This window comes from Arachis ipaensis, chromosome B09, assembly GCF_000816755.2.
Source record: "Arachis ipaensis cultivar K30076 chromosome B09, Araip1.1, whole genome shotgun sequence".
Classification (NCBI taxonomy): Eukaryota; Viridiplantae; Streptophyta; class Magnoliopsida; order Fabales; family Fabaceae; genus Arachis; species Arachis ipaensis.
In genome coordinates, this window is record NC_029793.2 from 80,808,471 (window position 1) to 80,831,172 (window position 22,702).

At 37.2% G+C, this 22,702-nt stretch overlaps 1 protein-coding gene across 1 annotated transcript in view; it reads left to right on the top strand.

Annotated features, from left to right (window-relative positions):
- Positions 1–22,702, top strand: part of LOC110266638 — a 62,202-nt gene that overhangs the window by 9,079 nt on the left and 30,421 nt on the right. The window lies entirely within an intron of this gene.

Genomic DNA, 22,702 nt, shown 5'->3' on the forward strand with positions numbered 1-22,702 from the left:
AGGGTTGTTCCAAGAGCTCCAATTTACCAACTCAAACTCCAAATTAACATAAATTCAATCTAATTCACACAATTCACTAAATTAGCACTAAGGTACACAAAACTAGAAAAACCACAAGGGTTTAAAGTTTTCATACCTCACCCATTGATGATTGGAGTATAATCCAACAATTATCCAATGTTAGATTATACCTAAACCACCAAAATCATCAAAATCACTCTATATACACACAAAAATGCGAACAGAAAGGGGAAAGGAAACTGGGTGCAAATCACAAATATTATTACCAATTTGTTTGAATAGAAATGAAGAGAACTCCGAGACAAATGTGTGGCCACAAACGGCTCGTCAATCGGAGCTCCGAATTGAAAGTTACAGAGGATTGAAGTTGGAACTGGAATATGAAATCCTCACCTCACAACTCTCTTCAATTCAACGTTGATGCCAAAATGAAAGGGAGGGAGGCTGAATTTTGGCTTTTAAGTATGGGTAATGTATGTGGGTTTGGGCCCATTTGGGCCCGGTCCACCCGGTTTAGCCCGTTTGGCCTAATTTTGGGTCAAATTATTTAAAATTAGTGTCAAAATTCTTATTTTAATTAGCTCTATTCAATTAAACTATAAAATTTAAATTTTCAATTTCTTTTATTAAAAACTAGTTTATTGAGTAATTATTCACTAATTTTGTGGGGTTTACATCCTACCCACCTAATTAAGAATTTTGTCCTCAAAATTCAAATTTAGTTACTTGAAAAGAGGTGTGGGTAGTCTTTCTGCATATCCGATTCGAGTTTCCAAGTGTATCCTTCGATTTCAACCTGATTCCAAGCAAACTTTATTATTGATACTACTCTTCTGCCTAGTTGCTTACACTGGTATTGTCAACCTCAACCAAAGTTACTCAATACGTCAACTCTCCTTTTCATTTAGATTAACTCAGACCATAAACTGTGGTTTACTACAGAGGCATACTGCCGGCGTGGTGGAGTGTGGATATGTCGTGCAGGTTCAAAAGATACAACGGAAAAAGCTGCTGGCTACCTCACCGGCCCATAATCTGTCTTAATACATTAAACGGTTTAATACACCTCGGTTTTAATTCCCTAGTTTTGATGGCTCACCGATTCTAGTTCGTTGAAGTAGCTTTTAAGAACGCGTATCTTCCTTCTTCAAACTAGCTAAGCCTTCTCCTTTCTTATTCGTATAACTTATCTGTTGGCTTTACACAGTTATAATCTCAACTCAAATTTGCTTAATCTTTCCTCATTATTTTCGGCTATCAGTTCAGAACCTAAGACGCTTGATTCCCTTGTTCAACATACTTCAACATTCTTATTAACTCTTTATCCCCTTATTGCGCTTCCCAAACTCTCAGCCTTACAATTCCTTGGAATTTGTAATCGATTCAGTCTGATAGCTCTAGCTGCTACCTCAAAACCCAACTTTAGATTATAATCTTACTTAACGGTTCCTTCTCCTTAATCATCCTCCAACAACACTCAGGGTCTTCTTAGTGAGGGCGCTTGTCACTACTTTACAATGTTGCCTCCACATGCATCTTAAACCCTTTGATAATACTTCGTAGTAATTTCAAATGGCTTATTAGGTTCAAGTATCACGAGTACTGGTACAGAGATTAATCTTCCTCTCAAGATTCGAAAGTTTTCTTTGCATTCAGGCATCCACACACACGGTGCATCCTAGCGTGCCAATGTAATTTCAAACAATACGATCGGCGAGAATTAAGGCCCCCAACCTTCAGCAAACTTCCAAGACTCAAGAATCATTTGTTTATACCAAAACAAGCTCAGGCTCACCCCTGGATGGCCAGATTCAAATATAAATATGTGCATGTAAAGGGGTTAGAATTTAGAGGATAAACCATTCGTTGTTCGAGGGAAAAAGGAATCCAAAACCAAATTCCATTGCAGGTTACACAAGGAAAGCAAGATCGCGACGTGAAGATTCACCGGTACTATCCCTCTCCTATACAGTCTACTACTATGGTCTTCCCATTCTACTAACAAAATGGGTGTTCTCCACAGGGTAGCCCTTGGTCGAATAGATTTTTCTTTCATTACTCCCTTCAACCAAGTCCTCAGATTAACACTAAGCTTGACACTTTCAATCTTGCATCCTCATCCCTGACGCAGGCTATAAATAAATACGGTGTTTCAAAATCACAAATTACAATTTAGGTTTTGGCTATCAATTTCGCAATTACCTCAATCCTGCTGATTCGATCATCCCCCATCTTGAGTCTTTCTTGCGGACAATTCCTGGATATGCGCCCTGGTAGACTACACATGTAACATACGCCAAAGCCAAAGTGGCACGGCCTGTCCATATGATAGCGACCACACTTCTGACATGTCAGCTCCTCCGAAGTATCCCTTGTTTGTTTCCCTCTTCGCTTGAATTCTTGGCCCATTGGTGCCAAATTCTGATTGTGGTCTCTTCAGTGGAATTCCTGGCTATCATTCCTTTCTATAGCAGCCTTCTTCAAACAATTTTCTGTGACTCTACTCTTGTTTACCAAGTCTGAGAAAACTCTGATCTCCATCAAACCTACTAAACTCAGTATATCACTCCGAAGTCCCCCTTCGTATTTGATGTATTTTCATTCCTCAAACTTGTTTATGTATTCGGCTACAGACATTTGACCCTGCTTCAGTTACAACAATTCAAGTTTCTTAGCCATCTTGACTGAATTGGGAAAGTACTTTTTGTAGAATTTCAACTGAAAGGCATTCCAAGGTATTACAACATCATCTTGCTGCAGCAGGCGTCGCGTACCCTGCCACCAATACTGAGCTTCACCCATTAACTGATAAGTTGCAAACTCAACACGTTGACTTTTAGGAACTTGTTGTGCTTGTAATGCCCATTCTATTGCCTGAAACCAGTTATCTGCCTCTGTAAGGTTTGTTGTCCCTCTAAAAATGGGCGGGTTTATCTTCAGGAAGGTTGCTAAGGTCATTGGCCCATTTCCTCTATCATCACCATTCCCATTACCGGCTTGATTCCCCAATGCCGCAGCCGTAGCCTGCATAGGAGCAACCATGTTCTCCAGGGTAGTCATAAAGTTTGCAGGATTATTCTCAGCTGTCTCAGGTTATAAGTTACTAGCCCTATCTCTCCCTCGACCGCGACCGTGTTCACGAGTCGCCATTTGGTCCCTGTTCACACCAAACAAGTGATATCAAGGTGATCAGTCTCAATATCGCAAGTATAGTGCTTGAAAGTTCCAAATGCATGCTCATATATCAGTTAGATATCCTAATCAGCATGTATAGACACTCAGAGTATGCCCGGAAGCATAGTCAGTCCATCTTTCAGGCTTTATAGGAAAGAACTGCTCTGATACCATAATGTAACACCCTACCATATAGAGCTTTACACCTAGGATGTAAAACTGAGGTGGCGAGGTGCTACGACCTCCAAAATAAAATATAAATATATATAATAGTTCAAAGAATATACTATACTAGGAGCCTTGAAGAATAGGTAAGAACAAAATCGCAAAAATAAAAGCGCAACGCTTAGGAAAGAGATTACTTGTGTACGAAGAAAACTGGAGTACACAAACATATATATAAGAAGTAAGAGCAGAGGGCCAAGAATATAAAATAACAAGCTCCTGTCTCAGCTTGCGAAGCTAAAGCTAGCCGGAGAATATTTACATACATTTATATACTTAACCCAGAACTCAAAATACATATATAATCAATCCTGATTCTCCATAAATCTCTAAGAGGTGAAAAATAATACAAGTATATATATGAGGAGAATCTATACACATATAGCAAAAGACCAAAAATAAAACCCCAAAATGAATCCACTTCGCTGTAGAAGTTCCAGACCCCAACCAAGGTGCCTTGATGAAGGGAAATTTTGATGGTATAGAATTTCATAAATAAATTCTCGTTGTAAGTATAGTTTCTAAACTAGCAAACAATCCTCAATCAAAAATTTGGTTGTCACAAGTACAACCCCAAAAAAATAACCGAAGTATTTAAACCTTGGGTCACCTCTCAAGGAATTGCAGGGAAGTGTTCTTGTTATTGGTTATGGGACAAGTATATTTTGGAATTTTGAATAAAAGACAAGAAAAATAAATGGCAAGGAATTAAATGAAACTCAAATGGTAAAAAGGTCTTAGCAAGGGTTGATGGTTAAGGATCTTTATCCTTGTTACTAACCACAACATGATAATTGCAAGGACTAATCCCATTAAGTCATCCTTTAACAAGTAAAGGAAAGTAAAATGAGCTACATTAATCCTGATCCATAAGTCCTAGCCACCTCACTAATGAACTTAGTGGAAGCTAGAGTCAATGGACATCAATTATCAATCACTTGGACATTATTTACTCAAGTTCACCTAAGTTACCATCCCAAGCCAAGAACACAAAAATCTACTCTAAATCCTTCCAAGCATTTTGACAAACACTTGGAAGGCATAAAAGAAAGCAAGATAAAATTACAAGAAATGTAAATCTACAACTACCAATTGCAAGAAATTAACAACAACAAAGCAATTAGACAATAAAGGAAATCAAACATAAATTGCATTAAAGGAAAATAGAAGAAACAATAGTGCATCAACAACAAAGTAAACAAATACAAAGAGTAAAATACTAACTAGGAAAGCAAAGGTAAAGTAACAAGAAATTAAAAAGGAAAAGTAAATCAAAGCATAAGTTAAACCTAGATCTAAAGAAATCCTAATCTACATCTAACCTAATTCTAGAGAGAAGAGAGAGCTTCTCCCTCTAGAAACTAGCTAAACCATGGCAAAAACTCAACTATGTGCTTCCCCCCTTGACCCCTCTTGATTTCTGCATGAAACAGTCTTTGGAATCAGTTGGATTTGGGCCTGGGAAGCTCAGAAATTGCCCCCAGCGTTTTCACTTTAATAAGGTCACGTGCGAGCTACGACGTGTACGCATGCGTCACGCGTACGCGTCACTTGGCATTTTTACTTTCCACGAGTACGCGTCATGTCATGCATACGCATCACCAAGCGACTTCATATCCACATGTACGCGTCGATGTATGCACTCCCAATCCTTGATTTTTTATGAGTTCTCCACTTTGCATGCTTTTCTCTTCACTCCTTTGATCCATTCCTAGCCTTTTCAAACTAAATTCACTAACAAACATATCAAGGCATCTAGTGGAATCAAAGGTGAATTAAAACTAGCAAATTAAGGGCCTAAAAAGCATGTTTTCACTCTTAAGAACAAATTAGGAGAAAGTCATGAAACCATGCCATTTCATTGAATAAATGTGAGAAAAGTTGATAAAATCCCCTAAATTAAGCACAAAATGTACCATGAAATAGTGGTGCATCAAATCTCCCCACACTTAAACCAAGCATATCCTCATGCTAAATCAAGAAAGAGGTAAGGGGTTTTATCATTTATTCAATGCAAAGAAACTATATGCAACTATCTAAATGAATGCAACTACTTGGTCAAAATAAATCAACTTCCAAAAAAGCATATATGCACATGAGGGCTGAAGCAATAGCAATCAAATCAAACCCACAATTGAATTGAGTTATTAAAGGTTTTAAAAACTTACAAGAAAAGTGATGATCCTAGGTGAAAACAAGTAATTGAGTAATCGAACCCTCACCGGATGTGTATCCGCTCTAGTGACTCAAGTGTGTGGGGTTGATTCACTCAATTATCCTCTAATCATGCTTTCCAAGATTTGTTTTTCATCTAACAATAAAAAATTATTTCATGCATGCATACAAATATCATGAGGACTTTTCATAAGGTTTTAATAGGGCTAGGGTCAAGGTAGGATGCATATGGTCAAGTGAACTAGAAGTTTGAATCTTTGATTAACTTAAACTTCCCACCTAACCTATGACAACCTATACAATTTCAAATCTAACTTAACTACCCATTCTTCACTTTTGACACACTCATGCATTCTCTTTTTGATCACAACTCATATGCATTGATTATTACTGAACTTCTCCTTGGGGCATTTTGTCCCCTTTTTATTGCTTTTCTTTTTCTTTCTTTCTTTTTCTTTTCTTTTTTTTTCTTTTATTTTTCTCATTTTTTTCTTTTCAAACTAAAATATATATACAAGAGCATCAATGCATATGGTTTTACATTTAATTAACACATGAGTATGTACCCAATTCCCAATGTTTTCAATAAAAAACTCAAAATACACTTTTACCTCAACCAATGTCCCAAGTTTTCCCAAACTTGAATGATACATACACTCACTAGCCTAAGTTAATCAAAGATCCAAAATTAAGAACATTTTTTGTTTTTCGCTTTTAAGGCTTGTAATGTGCTAAATTAAAGAACAAAGTGGGTTAATTGTAGGCTCAAAATTGGCTAACAATGGAAGATAAAAGGTAAGGCTATTTGGGTAAGTGAGCTAAATGAAACAATGGCCTCAATCATATAAGTGCATGTATACACAAAATAATGGACATAAAGAATTAAACAAATCAAAGATTACTATCATAGAAAGAGAATAATACACACAAGAAGGAAAATAAGTGGTATATGATGTAACCACACATTTAGGCTCAAATCTCACATGCTTGTATTCTTAGCTCAAAAATCATGTTCCACAATATATAATTCAAGCAAGTTCAATGAAATTTTTTTTACTCAATTAAATTGGGGTACCCTACAAATAAATTCCTTGAAAAATTTCATTATTTTGACTAAGCTTATTATGTATATATGCAAAAATAAGAAAATGCAACTAAAAATCCTAAAAGACCTAAGAATGAAATGCAAAAGTGTTGGGATTAGAAATGTGTCACCCAAAATCGCCGATTGGGTCGGACGACCTCCCCACACTTAAAAGTTTACACCGTCCTCGATGCATTCAAAGATGAGCAAGGGGGTACGACGACTCTCCGAATTGCCACCTTCAGCTGGTGGATCAACTAGTGCTGTGTGTTCTTTCTCCCGCTTCCATTTTTTGCTTACGGTGACTTATCCTGAAAATAGAAGACAGGATAGTAAGAAAAGTAAATGCAAAAGTAAGGAAGCATAAATTGTTGGAATAAGGTAAAAACCACTAGAATTGAGTGAGTGAATTAGTGTGACATTTATCAAAATAGGTGTGTGGGTTCTAAATTACGCGCGGTTTAGAATACACACTAGCATAAAAAGTTATGTCACAAAAGAAGCAAGCACTGTGTAAGTAGACTTTAATGAACAAATGGTGTGTGAAACTTACACAACAAACAATGACACACTTTGAATTTAGGCTCACATCACCTAGTGGACATAAGAGGGAAACATGATTGCTATGCAATGTAGGAAAAAAGAACTAGAGGTGAAAAGTCAATCACATAGCAAGCATGGTCCATATATCTTGAGAATTTCAAGAGGGTGTCTGATAAACCACTATTTTATGATTTATCTTGTACTCAATTGAGTGGTTTTTATTAACTCTTTACCCACTTATTCAAACTATTTGCATGGTTTTATATTTCCTTCCTAATTATGTGTTTTGATTGAAAATATGCTTCTTTGATCTTATATTTGCTTATTATTAATCCTCTCTTATTACCATTAGATGCCTTGATATGTGTGTTAAGTGTTTTCAGATATTATAAGGCAGGAATGGCTTGGAGGATGGAAAGAAAGCATGCAAAAGTGGAAGGAATGCAAGAAGTTGGAGAAATTGCTAAGCTGTCCAACCTGACCTCTCTGCACTCAAACGGCTATAACTTTAGCTACAGAGGTCCAAACGACGCGGTTCTAGTTGCGTTGGAAAGCTAACGTCCGGGGTTTCGATTTGATATATAATATGATATAGTTCCCCTGACGCTAGGTGACGCGATCGCGTGATCCATGCGGCCGCATCGCAGTGACAGAAACCAGCGCATTTGAATTCGCAACCAGCGAGTTCTGGGCTATTTCTGACCCAGTTTACGGCCCAGAAAATACAGATTAGAGGCTATAAAGTGGGAGAATACATCCATTCATAAAGAGGCTCTCACATTCACAATTTTAGGAGTAGATGTAGTTTTTAGAGAGAGAGGTTCTCTCTTCTCTCTTAGGATTAGGATTTATGATTTCTCTTAGTTTTAGGAGTGACTCTCAATCCCAGGTTCTTTATTTTTATTTATTTTCTCAATTTAATTTATGAACTCTTCCATGTTACATATAATTTTCTTAATTAATGTTATTTGAGGTATTTCAGATTTAAGATTGATTTGCTCTGTTTAAGATTGCTTTCAATTTAATTTAGATATTTTTCTCCCTTTTGGCTTTGGTCAAGTGATTGGTAGTACTTGAGTTATCAAACTCAGCAAGTGATTGAAATGGGCAGATTTTGCTTTAGCTAGGATTGCTCTAACACTAGTTTCCCCACAGGAGTTGACTAGGACTTGAGAATCAAGTTAATCAGTCCACTTAACCTTCCTTTGTTTAATAAAGGCTGACCAAGTGGGATTAAAACCCAATTCTCTTCACACTTGATAAGGATAACTAGGATAGGAATTCCAGTTCTCATACCTTACCAAGAGTTTATTTTATAGTTATTTATTTATTTTTATTATCATTCAACATACCCCAGTTTACAAAACTCATAACCAATAATAAGAACATACTTCCATGCAATTCCTTGAGAAGACGACCCGAGGTTTGAATACTCGGTTATCAATTTCAAAGGGGTTTGTTACTTGTGACAACCAAAAACGTTTGTATGAAAGGGCTTTTGAAGGTTTAGAAACTATACTTGCAACGAGGATTTATCCGTAATTTTCTAGACTACGCAAAAGTTCTCTCATCAGTGTCCTGGTGCACGAAATTGTGATCCCCGGCAACGACGCCAAAAACTTGGTGCACGAAATTGCGATCTCTAAAACGGCTCCAACAACTTGGTACGCACGAATGTAATCTCAACTCTTTGTCACAACTCCGCACAACTAACCAGCAAGTGCACTGGGTCATCCAAGTAATAAACCTTACTTGAGTAAGGGTCGATCCCATGGAGATTGTCGGCTTGAAGCAAGCTATGGTCATCTTGTAAATCTCAGTCATACAGATTGAAATGGTTATGAGGTTTTGAGAATTAAACTATAATTAAAATATAAAATAAGATAAAAATACTTATGTAATTCATTGGTGAGAATTTCAGATAAGCGTATGGAGATGCTTGTTGCTTCTGAATCTCTGCTTTCCTACTGTCTTCATTCAATCATTCATACTCCTTTCCATGGCAAGCTTTATGTTGGGGGATCACCGTTGTCAATGGCTACCGTCCGTCCTCTCAGTGAAAATGGTCGAAATGTGCTGTCACCGCATGGCTAATCATCTGTCGGTTCTCGATCATGTTGGAATAGGATCCATTGATCCTTTTGCGTCTGTCACTACGCCTAACACTCGCGAGTTTGAAGCTCGTCACAGTCATCCCTTCCCAGATCCTACTCGGAATACCACAGACAAGGTTTAGACTTTCCGAATCTTAGGAATGGCCGCCAATAATTTTAGCCTATACCACGAAGACTCTGATCGTGAACCAAGAGGCTAAGAGATACACACTCAGGCTATTGCAGATAGAACGGAAGTAGTTGTCAAGCACGCGTTCATAGGTGAGAATGATGATGAGGGTCACGGATCATCACATTCATCAAGATGAAGTGCGAGTAAATATCTTGGAATAAGAATAAGCTTGAATTGAATAGAAAAACAACAGTACTTTGCATTAATTCATGAGGAACAGCAGAGCTCGACACCTTAATATATGGTGTGTAGAAACTCTACCGTTGAAAATATATAAGTGATGAACGTCCAGGCATGGCCGAATGGCCAGCCCCCTAAACGTGATCTCTAAACATAAAATTATTCAAAGACTAACCAGAGATATAAAATAAATCACTAAAAGTAGTTTTTATACTAAACTAGTAGCTAGGGTTACATATGATAAGTAAATGATGTAGAAATCCACTTCCGGGCCTAATTGGTGTGTGCTTGGGCTGAGCATTGAGCTTTCATGTGTAGAGACTCTTTTTGGAGTTAAACGCCAAGTTGTAGCCTATTTCTGGCGTTTAACTCTGATTTCCAACCTGTTTTTGGCGTTTAACTCTAGAATAGGGCAGGAAATTGGTGTTTGAACACCAATTTGCATCATCAAAACTTGGGCAAAGTATGGACTATTATATATTTCTGGAAAGCCTGGATGTCTACTTTCCAACGCAATTGAGAGCGCGCCAATTGGGTTTCGGTAGCTCCAGAAAATCTATTTCGAGTGCAGGGAGGTCAGAATCCAACAACATCTGCAGTCCTTCTTCAGCCTCTGAATCAGATTTTTGCTCAAGTCCCTCAATTTCAGCCAGAAATTACCCGAAATCACAGAAAAACACACAAACTCATAGTAAAGTCCAGAAATGTGATTTTTATTTAAAAACTAAAAAAAATATACTAAAAACTAACTAAATCATGCTAAAAACTACTTAAAAACAATGCCAAAAAGCGTATAAATTATCCGCTCATCACAACACCAAACTTAAATTGTTTCTTGTCCCAAGCAACTGAAAATCAAATAGGATAAAAAGAAGAGAATCTACTATAAATTCTAAAATATCAAATTAGATGAGCGGGACTAGTAGCTTTTTGCCTATGAACAGTTTTGGCATCTCACTTTATCCTTTGAAGTTCAGAATGATTGGCGTCTATAGGAACTCAGAATTTAGATAGTGTTATTGATTCTCCTAGTTCAGTATGTTGATTCTTGAACACAGCTACTTTATGAGTCTTGGCCGTGGCCCTAAGCACTTTGTTTTCCAGTATTACCACCGGATACATAAATGCCACAGACACATAACTGGGTGAACCTTTTCAGATTATGACTCAGCTTTGCTAAAGTCCCCAATTAGAGGTGTCCATGGTTCTTAAGCACACTCTTTTTTTACTTTGGACCTCGGCTTTAACCACTCAATCTCAAGCTTTTCACCTGACACCTTCACGCCACAAGCACATGGTTAGGGACAGCTTGGGTTAGCCGCTTAGGCCAGGATTTTATTCCTTTGGGCCCTCCTATCCACTGATGCTCAAAGCCTTGGATCCTTTTTACCCTTGTCTTTTAGTTTAAAGGGCTATTGGCTTTTTGCTCTTGCCTTTTGGTTTAAAGAGCTATTGGCTTTTTCTGCTTGCTTTTTCTTTCTCTTTCTCTTTTTTTTTCCTTTTATTTTTGCCATTTTTTTTCGCAAGCTTTGTCATTCACTGCTTTTTCTTGCTTCAAGAATCAATTTTATGATTTTTCAGATTATCAAATAACATTTCTCCTTTTTCATTATTCTTTCAAGAGCCAACAATTTTAACATTCATAAACAACAAATTCAAAAATATGCACTGTTCAAGCATTCATTCAGAAAACAAAAAGTATTGTCACCACATCAAAATAATTAAACTAATTTCAAGGATGAATTTGAAATCATGTACTTCTTGTTCTTTTGTGGTTAAAACATTTTTCATTTAAGAGAGGTGATGGATTCATAGGACACTCATAAGTTTAAGACATAGACACTAGACACTAATGATCATGTAATAAGACACAAACATAAATAAAAATAGAGCATAGAGAACGAAAACAAAAAAAAATTAATTAGACAAGGAGATTAAGGAATGGGTCCACCTTAGTGAGGGTGGCGTCTTCTTCCTCTTGAAGAACCAATGGTGTTCTTGAGCTCCTCTATGTCTCTTCCTTGCCTTTGTTGCTCCTCTTTCATAGCTCTTTGATCTTCTCTAATCTCATGGAGAATGATGGAGTGCTCTTGGTGCTCCATCCTTAGTTGTCCCATGTTGGAACTTAATTCTCCTAGGGAGGTGTTGATTTGCTCCCAATAGTTTTGTGGAGGAAAGTGCATCCCTTGAGGCATCTCAGGGATTTCATGATGAGGAATTTCCTCATGCTCTTGTTGAGGTCCATGAGTGGGCTCTCTTGTTTGCTCCATCCTTTTCTTAGTGATGGGCTTGTCCTCATCAATGAGGATGTCTTCATCCATGTCAATTCCAGCTGAATTACAGATGTGACAAATGAGGTGAGGAAAGGCTAACCTTGCCAAAATAGAGGACTTGTTAGCCACCTTGTAGAGTTCTTGAGGTATAATCTCATGAACTTCCACTTCCTCCCCAATCATGATACTCTGGATCATGATGGCCCGATCCACAGTTACTTCGGATCGGTTGCTAGTAGGAATGATAGAGCGTTGGATGAACTCCAACCATCCTTTAGCTACAGGCTTAAGGTCTGGTCTTCTCAATTGAACCGGCATGCCTCTTGAGTCAACTTTCCATTGAGCTCCTTCCATACATATGTCCATGAGGACTTGGTCTAACCTTTGATCAAAGTTGACCCTTCTAGTGTAGGGGCATGCATTTTCTTGCATCATTGGCAAGTTGAACACCAACCTTACATTTTTCGGACTGAAATCTAAGTATTTTCCCGGAACCATTGTAAGCCAATTCTTTGGATTCAGGTTCATACTTTGATCACGGTTCCTAGTGATCCATGCGTTTGCATAGAACTCTTGAACTTATTAAGATTCTGACTTGTCGAAAAGGATTGGAGAGAACTTCCCATCCTCTTCTTCTAATCTATTGTCGGATCTCCGGATACTCGCCCTTTTTTAGCTTAAAAGGGACCTCAGGAATCACCTTTTTCTTGGCCACAACTTCATAGAAGTGGTCTTGATGGACCTTTGAGATGAATCTCTCCATCTTCCATGACTTAGAGGTGGAAGCAATTGCCTTCCCTTTCCTATTTCTTGAGGTTTCCCTGGCCTTAGGTGCTATAAATGGTTATGGAAAAATAAAAAGCAACGCTTTTACCACACCAAACTTAAAATGTTTGCTCGTCCTCGAGCAAAAGAAGAAGGAAATAGTAAAAGAAGAAGAAAATGGAGGAGATAGAGGGGAAGAGTGTATTCGGCCAGGGGGGAAGAAGTGTTTGTAATGTGTAAAAATGAGGTAGTGTTGAGGGGTTTATATAGGGGTGTGGGAAGGGTTAGGTTTCGTGTATTAGGGTTGGATTTGGGAGGGAAATGATTTTTGAATTTGAAGGTAGGTGGGGTTTTTGGGGAAGAGTGGATGGATGTGAGTGGTGAAGAGTATTTGGGGAAGAAGTATAGAGGTGATTGGTGAAGGGTATTTGGGGAAGAGTGTTATGAAAGGGTGTGAAGAGGAGAGAAGAAGAGGTGGGGTAGGTGGGGATCCTGTGGAGTCCACAGATCCTGAGGGGTCAAGGACTTAACATCCCTGCTCCATTTAGGTGTGCAAAATGCCCTTAGAATGCACTTCTGGCGTTAAACGCCAGGTTGCTGCTTGTTTCTGGTGTTTAACGGCAGCTTTTCTCCCATTTCTGGCGTTAAACGCCAAGTAGATGTTCTGTTCTAGCGTTAAATGCCAATTTGGTGCTTGTTTTTGGCGTTTAACGCCAGCTTGATGCTTCTTTCTGGCGTTAAATGCCAGTCTGCTGCTTCTTACTGGCGTTTAAACGCCAGTAAGCTCTTCCTCCAGGGTGAGCTATTTTTCATTCTGTTTTTTATTTTTCAGTTGTTTTTATGACTTCACATGATCATCAACCTAAAGAAAACATAAAATAGCAATGGAAAATAAATAGATATAATTAAATAACATTGGGTTGCCTCCCAATAAGCGCTTCTTTAATGTCAATAGCTTGACAGTGAGCTCTCATGGAGCCTCACAGATAATCAGAGCAATGTTGGGGCCTCTCAACACCAAACTTAGAGTTTGGTTGTGGCCTCCCAACACCAAACTTAGAGTTTGAATGTGGGGGTTCTGTTTGACTCTGTACTGAGAGAAGCTTTTCATGCTTCCTCTCCATGGTTACAGAAGGAGAACCTTGAGTTTTGAATACAAGGTAGTCCTCATTCAATTGAAGGACCAACTCTCCTCTGTCAACATCAATCACTGCTTTTGCTGTGGCTAGGAAGGGTCTGCCAATGATGATGGATTCATCCTCATCCTTCCCAGTGTCTAGGATTATGAAATCAGCAGGGATGTAAAGGCCATCAACCTTTACTAGCACGTCCTCTACTAGTCCATAAGCCTGTTTCATTTATTTGTCTGCCATCTCTAGTGAGATTCTTGTAGCTTGTACCTCAAAGATTCCCAATTTCTCCATTACAGAGAGTGGCATGAGGTTTATCCCTGATCCCAGGTTACACAGAGCCTTTTCAAAGGTCATGGTGCCTATGGTACAAGGTATGAAGAATTTTCCGGGATCCGATTTCTTCTTAGGTAATGTCTACCTCAGTAATGCACTCAGTTCATTTGTGAACAAGGAGGGTTCATCCTCCCAAGTCTCAGTACCAAATAACTTGACATTCAGCTTCATGATTGCTCCTAGATATTTAGCAACTTGCTCTTCAGTGATGTCTTCATCCTTTTTAAAGGAAAAATATTCATCAGAGCTCATAAATGGCAGAAGGAAGTTTAGTGGAATCTCTATGGTCTCAATATGAGCCTCAGATTCCTTTGGTTCCTCAAAGGGAAACTCCTTTCTGTCCAGAGGACGTCCCATGAGGCTTTCCTCACTGAGACTCACGTCCTCCTCACTCTCTCCAAGTTCGGCCATGTTGGTCATGGTTATGGCCTTGCACTCTCTCTTGGGGGTTTTTTCTCTATTACTTGGGAGAGTACTGGGAGGAGTTTCAGTAATCTTCTTACTCATCTGACCCACATGTGCCTCCAAATTTCTAATGGAGGACCTTGTTTTATTCATGAAACTTAGTGTAGTCTTGGATAGATCAGAGACTATGGTTGCCAGGCCAGAATGGCTCTGTTCAGAATTCTCTGTCTGTTGTTGAGAAGATGATGGAAAAGGCTTGCTATTGCTAAACCTATTTCTTCCACCATTATTATTATTGAAGCCTTGATTAGGCTTCTATTGATCCTTCCATGAGAAATTTGGATGATTTCTCCATGAAGGATTATAGTTGTTTCCATAGGGTTCTCCCATGTAATTCACCTCTGCTATTGCAGGGTTTTCAGGATCATAGGCTTCTTCTTCAGAAGATGCTTCTTTAGTACTGTTGGATGCAGCTTGTAATCCATTCAGACTTTGAGAAATCATTTTGACTTGCTGAGTCAATATTTTGTTCTAAGCCAGTATGGCATTCAGAGTATCAATTTCAAGAACTCCCTTTTTCTGAGGCGTCCCATTGTTCACAGGATTCCTCTCAGAGGTGTACATGAACTGGTTATTTGCAACCATTTCAATGAGTTCCTGAGCTTCTGCAGGGGTTTTCACGTGAAGAGATCCTCCTGCAGAATGGTCCAATGATATTTTTGACAACTCAGACAGACCATCATAGAATATACTTATGATGCTCCATTCTGGAAGCATGTCAGTAGGACACCTTTTGATCAATTGCTTGTATCTTTCCCAAGCTTCATAGAGGGATTCTCCTTCCTTCTGTCTGAAGGTTTGGATTTTCACTCTAAGCTTTCTCATCTTTTGAGGTGGAAAGAATTTAGCCAGGAAAGCACTGACCAGCTTATTCCAAGAGTTCAGGGTATCCTTAGGTTGTGAATCCAACCATGTTCTAGCTTTGTCTCTTACAGCAAAAGGGAAAAGCATAAGCCTGTAAACCTCGGGATCAACTCCATTGGTCTTGACAGTGTCACAGATTTGCAGGAATTCAACTAAAAACTAATGAGGATCTTCCATTGGAAGTCCATGAAACTTGCAATTCTGCTGCATTAGAGAAACTAATTGAGGCTTAAGCTCAAAGTTGTTTGCTCCAATTGCAGGAAGTAAGATGCTTCTTCCATAGAAGTTAGAAGAGGGTGCAATAAAGTCACCAAGCATCTTCCTTGTATCTCCACCATTGTTATTAGGCTCGGCCATGTCTCCTTCTTTTTCGAAAATTTCTGTCAGGTTCTCTCCAGAGAGTTGTGCTTTAGCTTCCCTTAGCTTCCTCTTCAGAGTCCTTTCAGGTTCAGGATCTGCTTCAACAAGAATATTCTTATCCTTGTTCCTGCTCATATGAAAAAGAAGAGAACAGATAAGAAAATATGGAATCCTCTATGTCACAGTATAGAGATTCCTTATGTGAGTATAAGAAGAGAATAATAGAAGAAGAAGAAGAGAAAAATTCGAACACAGAGAAGAAGATGGGGTTCGAATTTGGGAGGGAGAGAAGTGTTAGTAGATAAATAAATAGAAGGAGATGTGAGAGGGGGAGAGAATTCAAATTTAATTTAAAATAAAAGGAAAATATTTTTCTTTTTATTTCAAATATTACTTAGAATTCGAAAATTATAAAGAGAAATAAAATTAAAATTAAAATTTGAAACAATTGTTTAATTAAAAAGAATTTTGAAGAAAAATGAGGAGTTTCGAAAATTAGAGAGAGAAAATTAGTTAGATAGTTTTGAAAAAGATAAGAAATAGCAAAACAAACAAAAAGTCAAGTGGTTAATTGAAAAAGATTTGAAAATGAATTTTGAAAAGATAAGAAGTTAGAAAAGATTTTGAAATTGATTTTGAAAATGATATGATTGAAAATCATTTTGAAAAAGATTTGAATTGGAAATTAAAAATATTTTATTTTGAAATTAAAGTTGATTACTTGACTAACAAGAAACTAAAAGATATTATTCTAAAATTTAAAGATTGATCCTTTCTTAATAAGCAAGTAACAACTTGAAATTTTTAAATCAAAATATTAAATGCTAGCAAAGAATTCGAAAATATGAAACAAAATAAGAAAAAGATTTTTGAAAATCAATTTGAAATTTTCGAAAATATGAAAGAAAAAATGAAAAAGATTTGATTTTTGAAATATATTTGAAAAGATAGAATTTTTAAATTGAAAATTTGACTTGATTCATAAGAAACAATTAAATTTTAAAACTTTATAACTAAATCAATTCAAATTTTCGAAATTTATGAGAAGAATAAAGGAAATATATTTTTTTATTTTTGAATTTTTAAGAAGAGAGAGAAAAACAACAAAAAGACTCAAAATATGAAAATTATGAATCAAAACACACAATGCATGCAAGAACACTTTGAATGTCAAGATGAACACCAAGAACACTTTGAAGATCATGATGAACATCAAGAACATATTTTTGAAAATTTATAAGAAAAGACACACATGCAAGACATCAAACTTAGAAATTTTCAATGTTTAGACACTAACAAATTGAAAATGCATATGAAAACAAGAAAAGACACAAAACATGAAAATGCAAAGATCAAACAAAGAAAATCATCAAGAACAACTTGAAGATTATGAAGGACACATGCATGAATTTTCGAAATTTTTTTTTGGAAATTAAAAAGATGCAATTGACACCAAACATAAAAATTGACACTAGACTCAAACAAGAAACACAAAATTATTTTTTTGGTTTTATGATTTTATTAAATTTTTTTGTATTTTTCGAAAATTGTTTGGAAAAAGAAAAATAAGGATTTCAAAATTTTTAATGAGAATTTCAGGAATCATGCAATGTTAATCTAAAGCTCCGGTCCAGGAATTAGACGTGGCTTACTAGCCAGCCAAGCTTTCAGTGAAAACTTCGGTCCAAAACACTAGACATGGCCAATGGCCAGCCAAGCTTTAGCATACAAATCAGGCATACAACAGCTGAATTGATGAGAATAAAAAAGCTCTTGTGATGATGAGTTGAAACCTCAGTCCAAAAGATTAGACATGGCTTCACAGCCAGCCAGACTTCAATAGATCATCATGAAACTCTAGAATTCATTCTTAAAAATTCTGAAGCCATAGAATAATTTATTTATTTATTTTTTTTAATTTTTTGAAAATAAAAAGAATAAAAACAAAAACTTAAAATTAAAGTAAAATTACCTAATCTGAGCAACAAAATAAACCGTCAGTTGTCCAAATTCGAACAATCCCCGGTAACGGCACCAAAAACTTGGTGCACAAAATTGTGATCCCGGAAACGGCACCAAAATCTTGGTGCACGAAATTGCGATCTCTAAAACGGCCCAACAACTTGGTATGCATGAATGTAATCTCAACTCTTTGTCACAACTCCGTACAACTAACCAGCAAGTGCACTGGGTCGTCCAAGTAATAAACCTTTCGTGAGTAAGGGTCGATCCCACGGAGATCGTCGGCTTGAAGCAAGCTATGGTCATCTTGTAAATCTCAGTCAGGAAGATTCAAATGGTTATGAGGTTTTGAGCATTAAACTATAATTAAAATATAAAATAAGATAGAAATACTTATGTAATTCATTGGTGAGGATTTCAGATAAGCGTACGGAGATGCTTGTTGCTTCTAAATCTCTGCTTTCCTACTATCTTCATTCAATCATTCATACTCCTTTCCATGGCAAGCTTTATGTTGGGGGATCACCATTGTCAATGGCTACTGTCCGTCCTCTCAGTGAAAATGGTCCAAATGCGCTGTCACCGCACGGCTAATCATCTGTCGGTTCTCGATCATGTTGGAATAGGATCCATTGATCCTTTTTCGCCTGTCACTACGCCCAACACTCGCGAGTTTGAAGCTCGTCACAGTCATCCCTTTCCAAATCCTACTCGGAATACCACAGACAAGGTTTAAACTTTCTGAATCTCAGGAATGGCTGCCAATAATTCTAGCCTATACCACGAAGACTCTGATCGTGAACCAGGAGGCTAAGAGATACACACTCAGGCTATTGCAGATAGAATGGAAGTGGTTGTCAGGCACGCGTTCATAGGTGAGAATGATGATGAGTGTCACAGATCATCACATTCATCAGGTTGAAGTGCGAGTGATTATCTTGGAATAAGAATAAGCTTGAATTGAATAGAAAAACAATAGTACTTTGCATTAATTCATGAGTAACAACAGAGCTCCACACCTTAATCTATGGTGTGTAGAAACTTTACTGTTGAAAATACATAAGTGATGAAGGTCCAGGCATGGCCGAATGGCCAGCCTCCTAAACATGATCTCTGAACATAAAATTATTCAAAGACTAACCAGAGATATAAAATAAATCACTAAAAGTAGTTTTTATACTAAACTATTAGCTAGGGTTACATAGGATAAGTAAAGGATGTAGAAATCCACTTCCGGGCCCAATTGGTGTGTGCCTGGGCTAAGCATTGAGATTTCATGTGTAGAGACTCTTTTTGGAGTTAAACGCCAGGTTGTAGCCTGTTTCTGACGTTTAACTCCAGAATAGGGCAGGAAGTTGGTGTTTGAATGCCAGTGTGCGTCGTCAAAACTCGGGTAAAGTATAAACTATTATATATTGTTGGAAAGCCCTGGATGTCTACTTTCCAACGCAATTGAGAGCGCGCCAATTGGGTTTCTGTAGCTCCAGAAAATCCATTTCGAGTGCAGGGAGGTCAGAATCCAACAGCATCTGCAGTCCTTCTTCAGCCTCTGAATCAGATTTTTGCTCAAGTCCCTCAATTTCAGCCAGAAATTACCTGAAATCACAGAAAAACACACAAACTCATAGTAAAGTCTAGAAATGTGATTTTTATTTAAAAACTAATAAAAATATACTAAAAACTAACTAAATCATGCTAAAAACTACTTAAAAACAATGCCAAAAAGCGTATAAATTATCCGCTCATCATGTCCCTAGGTGAGCTTCCAATCCAATTTCTCAAAAAAAAAAAAAAACATTGTGCCAAAATGACTAGTTTCAAATATGTGTAGAGCACATAAGTAAACAGTTAATGGTCAATCATATCATTATGGCATAAGTATAACATATGGATGCATATGATCAAGAAACACAATGCATTAAGATAAATACACAACATCCATCAAGAAATTACGTAATCAAAGAAAAGAATTCTAATCACATGTTGGCTAGCTACAACATGCAATTCAAAGAATTTAAAATGCTTGAAAGGCAATTCTCATGCACTTGGTATCCAAAAACATTAAGCATTAGGAGCTCAAAACCAAGTAGTAAATTGTAACCTCAACAAAGAATCCAACAATGAATAACAAAAACAATTATGCTAAAATAGAATCAGGTTAATAAGCAGCAATAGACAGCAAACAATATTAATAATCCAACACTTATAATGAAAAATAGAAAATGAAATAAAAATTTAACTAACTAAACAACTAACTAACTAACTAAAAGAAATTGTGTTAGAGATGGTGCTTGGTAGTGTTGGATGATGGTTGAAGGGTGGAAAGAAAAGAGAAGAAGGGAGGAGAAGGAAAGAAATGGAAAGAGGAGAAGAAAAGAAGTTGGGTGAAACAGGGCTATCCACACGTACGTGTGGTGTGAGGCATAAGAGTGGGGTGGTGAAATCGGAGCGACACGTACGCGTGCTTCACGTGTATGCATGATGGGTTATTCAGAGGTGCGACGTGTACGCGTTGGTCACGCGCACGCGTGGGTGGGTTTTGTGCTAAAGGCACAATTCCAGCCCAAAACTCGCACAACTCTCTGGAATGATTTTTTAATTTAGAAGATAGAATAGTTATTGAAATTCAACCATAATTTAATTAAATTATATTAAAAATATAATATTTATTTATCAATTTACTAATTAGTTTTAAGTTTTAAATAATTTTTTAATTTAAAATTAATAGTATTCAACTTAATCATTTTAGGTTACTCTTTCAAAAAATCGTGACCATAGATTCTTTTAGGTTATCCTCCAAAACTGTGACCATAGATACCTTTAACTCACCGCCAAAATTGTTACCATAGACCCTTTTAGGTCACCCCCAAAACTATGATCATAGACCATTTTAGATCACCCTCAAAACCATGACCATAGACCCTTTTAGGTCACCCTCTAGAAAAACCGTGACCATAGTCCCCTTTAAGTCACCCCCAAAACCGTGACTATAGACCCATTAGGTCACCCCCAAAACCGTGACCATAGACCATTTTAAGTCATCCTTTCGAAAAACTGTGACCATAGACCCTTTTAGGTCACCCGCCCCCCAAAATCGTGACCATAGATCCCTTTAGGTCACCCCCCAAAACCGCGAAACTGTGACCATAGTCCCCTTTAGATCACCCCCTAAAACTGTGACCATAGACCTTTATGTCTCCCCCAAAACTGTGACCATAGACCCCATTAAGTCACCCCCCAAAATCGTGACCATAGACCCTTTTAAGTCACCCTTTTTTGAAAAATCGTGACCATAGACTCTTTTTGGTCACTGTAAAAAACCGTGATCATAAACCCTTTAGGTCACCCAAAACCATGACCATGGACCCTTTTAGGTCACCCTTCAAAACCGTGACCATAGACCCCTTTAGGTCATCCTCCAAAACCGTGACCATAGACCCTTTTAGGTCACTCTTTTTTGAAAAACCATGACCATAGATCTTTTTTGGTCACTATAAAAACCGTGAGCATAGACCCCTTTAGGTCACCCCCAAAATCGTGACCATAGACTATTTTAGGCCACTCTTTTTTAAAAAACTGTGACCATAAGTACTCTATGGTCATTTTTTCAAAAACCGTGACTATAGCTTTTTTTTGTCATCGTAAAAAACCATGACCATAGACGGTCTATGGTCATGATTTTTTACCGTGACAAAAAAAACTGTGGCCATAGACCCAAAATATTGTAGTGATACCAAATTCAACCACTAAATACAAAGAGGTGTGGTTTTTGAACTATAATCTTCAACCCGGCATATCACAATTTTCCATTTAGACATTGTTTCTAATTGTGCTAACTCTAACTAGGATCCGAAAGTGAAGTGGGATGAAACACCATATGAAAAGTTTTTTGTTATAATCTGAATTCACTAATTTATACTAGGGTTTGGTACTGGGTTCAGTTGCTTCTCAGCAAAATTTTTCACTAATTGTAATTTGGTATACCTTTAATATTTGCCATATCAACATGGAGATTGATTCACTATTTTGAAGCAAAATTAAATTTTTTAACAATAGTGATAAACATAGCTATGAAACTTATATCATAAAAAAATCCTTTATTCATTTTTTACATTAGCATCACAGTATAATTTTAATTTATTTCTATAACACAAGTATAATTTCATTTAATTCTGTAACTTGCTCTTACTTTCTACTCAAATGCTAATAAAAACTCATTTTTCAACTACTCATTTTTCTTTCTATTCAAATGTTAATAAAAACTCATACTCTAAGTGACATAATTTTATAATTTTGTCCCAACCATTTTGCACCCAAACTTCATATTTTTCCCCTTCAACTCTAACATAGTTCTTGTTCTTTATTGTTTGGTAGCTTCATCAGGTGAAGTTGTTTTCCCACTATTTTTTCACATAATTCTTTTAAGCCATCTGAAAAATATAATACATGTGTTACTGATGAGCGGATAATTTATACACTTTTTGACATTGTTTTTAGTATGTTTTTAGTAGGATCTAGTTACTTTTAGGGATGTTTTCATTAGTTTTTATGTTAAATTCACATTTCTGGACTTTACTATGAGTTTGTGTGTTTTTCTGTGATTTCAGGCATTTTCTGGCTGAAATTGAGGGACTTGAGCAAAAATCAGAGTCAGAGGTTGAAGAAGGACTGCTGATGCTATTGGATTCTGACCTCCCTGCAGTTAAAGTGGAATTTCTGGAGCTACAGAACTCGAAATGGTGCGCTTCCAATTGCGTTGGAAATTAGACATCCAGGGCTTTCCAGCAATATATAATAGTCCATACTTTGGCCACGAATAGATGACGCAAACTGGCGTTCAACGCCAGCTCTCTACCCAA